This window comes from Octopus bimaculoides, chromosome 3 (assembly GCF_001194135.2).
Source record: "Octopus bimaculoides isolate UCB-OBI-ISO-001 chromosome 3, ASM119413v2, whole genome shotgun sequence".
Lineage (NCBI taxonomy): Eukaryota > Metazoa > Mollusca > Cephalopoda > Octopoda > Octopodidae > Octopus > Octopus bimaculoides.
Window position 1 is genome coordinate 17,248,805 of NC_068983.1, and position 3,332 is coordinate 17,252,136.

Here is a 3,332-nt window from a genome sequence, read left to right on the forward strand (position 1 = left end):
AGACGACTGTGAGTGATTTGAGTAAAAGAAAAATTGAGGTAAATGTCTCTAGTAGGTCGAGTGATCACAAAGAGGTTCCTTCGTTTGCCTTACGAGGAAAGATTTACGAGGAAGAATTTAAAACTGAAAAATCTGGTGTACTTATTGTCAAGTCATAAATCGCACACCTTTATAAAAACAAGGACATAGCAAGAAGGACTGGAAAAGCTTCAGTTGCCCTGATGTTGTTCAGACCTATCTGGAGGTCACAAACCTTGTCAACAGACTCAAAACTCAGGAAGAGGGTTCAGCTGTTTGCGTGTGAAACATGGTGAGCCACAAAGTTCTCTATCAATAAGCTACACACGTTTGCGAATAGATGTTTCTCGAAAATCCATCGGGCGAGATGGCGAGAAAGGTTCACAAACAAAGCCTTGTGGAAACAGGCGAACTAGCAACCTATGGGAGTTAGATGTAGAGTAAGAAATGGGGTTGGCTGGGACACACCCCATGGAAGCCTGTTTCCAACATTAGAAGGCAAGTTCTCCGATGGATTCCCACCAGCGGAGATGGAAGCATAGCAGACAAAAAACAACAGTGAAGGTTCACAGAAACTGAAGCATTGCAGATGGTTACACTTGGGGACAACTACAATCCATTGCCAAAGATCGTGACAGACGGACATCTCTTGTTGACACCATGCGGTTCAAGTAGAATGAAAAGAATTAAAATTAACTGTAGAATCGTTAGAATGTTGACTAGATTAATCTTTTCTACGAAAGGCACAAGGTCTGAAATTTTTGTGGGAAGGACTAATCGATTACATCGATCCCAGTGTTTCACAGTTACTTTTTATCGACCCCGAAAGGATGAAATGCAAAGTCGACCTTGGCGGAATTTGAACCCAGAACGTGAAGACAGACGAAATACTACTAAGCATTTCGCCTAGCGTGCTAACGATTCTTCTAGCTCACCACTTTGATGCTGATGTTGAAAAGAATCATGCCATGCGGTATTTTTTTTCTGGCTTTTAGCGTTCTAAGTCTAAATCTCCTCGAAGTCAAATTAAGTTTCCTTCTTTAGGGACCTATAAAATAAAGTACCTATCTGTCCGAGCTTTGCATTCTGCGACGATTCTGATACTAAAGTTAATATCGGCCTAGGCGCCTTTTCATTGACGTCTGGGGCGAGTCATTCTGTTTTGATGTTTTACTAACACTCACCGGTTCGATTTCAACTCAATTATAAATATTTTTTTTCATCTAAAATTTTGCTTGCTTCTTGCAACGTGTTCAATAGTTGTCCGTTATTGGAGTTGCGTTTCTTTTTGTTTGATTGCTTGTTTTGTACGTCAGCGTGCATGTGTATACACATATGTATGTATGTATGTATGTATGTATGTATGTATGTATGTATGTATGTATGTATGTATGTAGGCATGTAGGATGTATGTATGTTTGCATATATTATGTATGCGTGTGTATACGAATGTATGTATGTATTCTGCATATTCATGAGTTTGCACGTGCATGTTTGTGTGTTTGTATGTATGTTATACCCCACTTAGACCGGGCGTTTTATTTTGAGTCAGGACTGCGCTATGTGCAACATTTTGGAAAAGGGCCGTAGCTCCCTTAGAGAGACACCGAGAGACTCGGGACCACTTTCATTGTCTTCCTCGGAAAATTTTACACAAGAATTTACTCTTAGTTTTTACATAGATGTATTCTTATAAATCGACAAACACACACAGACGTTCATCTATATATATACACGTTCATCTATACACACACACACACACACACACACACACACACACACACACACACACACACACACACACACACACACACACACACACACACACACACACACACACATATATATATATATATAAAGAGAGATAAAATTAAGCTTTATGATAAAATGAAGATTTATTTTAAACATGGGATTCTTTTAATCTGACGAGCAAGCTTAATATCTACATTAATTTATAAATTACTTCCATGCAGACATGTCAGTAATAAATTATTACCTCGACTTAGCGAAGGCGGAGGTATTGTTTTCAGTCGTGTTTGTTTGTTTGGCCGTGGACAAGGTATCTTAAGAACCGCTGGATGGATTCAGATGAAACATTCAGGGATGTTTAGCCTCGTGACTAGCACGAACTGATTCGATTTTGGGGTTGATCCGATACCGGACAAGGATTCTGGATTATTTGTTACGTATACCTTACTTTACATGATTACGATCTTACGTTGACTTTCAAGTCTTTCTCAGTTATCTCCCTTCGGGTTGTTTCCAAAGCTTTATTTTCGTTTCTCTATTATTAATTTTACTCGCGTCTCTATCTTAGTAGAAACTGATGGATAAAGAAATCAAACTACATAAACAACGGCAGCAAAACCGTTCAGAAATTAAATATACATACACTTTACAGTATATTTACATATGTACATACATCTATACATCGATCTAAAACAACAGGAATACTAAAGGAAGGCCGGAATTTAAGACACGAGAAAACCATAAAGTCTCATGCTATTCATTTAAAAATTCCCGAGTAGAACTTATTGTTATTACCTCCGCCTTTAAAACTATTTTGAATGGTGGATTTGTTAACTTTGGCCTGTATTAAATAAGGATAAACTATTTATTACTGTTATTAAATTTTCTAAATAAACCCAAATACTAAGCAAACAAAGATGAACCATCCCACTTCCATTGCGCGCGCAGACGCACACACACACACACACAAACGCATACATGCACACACACACATTCACATACTCCCCTTTTACATACACACACATATATTCACACAGAGTTGAAACGCTGTTTGATTTATTTTTTCAGCGTACAATTTTCATCATCCCACTACCAAGTATGACATCACCCCTTCCTTCCTTATTCATCTATCACCCCTTCCTTTCTCATTAATAAACATAAGAGTATTATTATAGTAGATTATCTCGGTAACCATGGGAGCTATGAAAAAATGCAAAGCCCAGCATCACTACCGGATCATTCTACACATCTGTGTAATTTTTCGGGCAATTCCACCCAGCCGTTTCAGCGTGAAAGAATCGCCCATGTCAAATTTCTATGTATAGATTAAGCTGTGAGACAGTTGTTGTTAAATAAGAATATCCAATGGTAAAATAAATGTTATCATAGTATATTTCTCACTTTATTTATAATTCTATACACTCCTTATGTTTTTTTTGTATCGTACGATATATTCTATGTGCTTTGTAGAATGATTAAGGAGTTTTTTTATGAGTACTACCGGATTAGTTGAATCCTTATATTGTGACTTAAATACACACACACGCACGCACAATATATATATA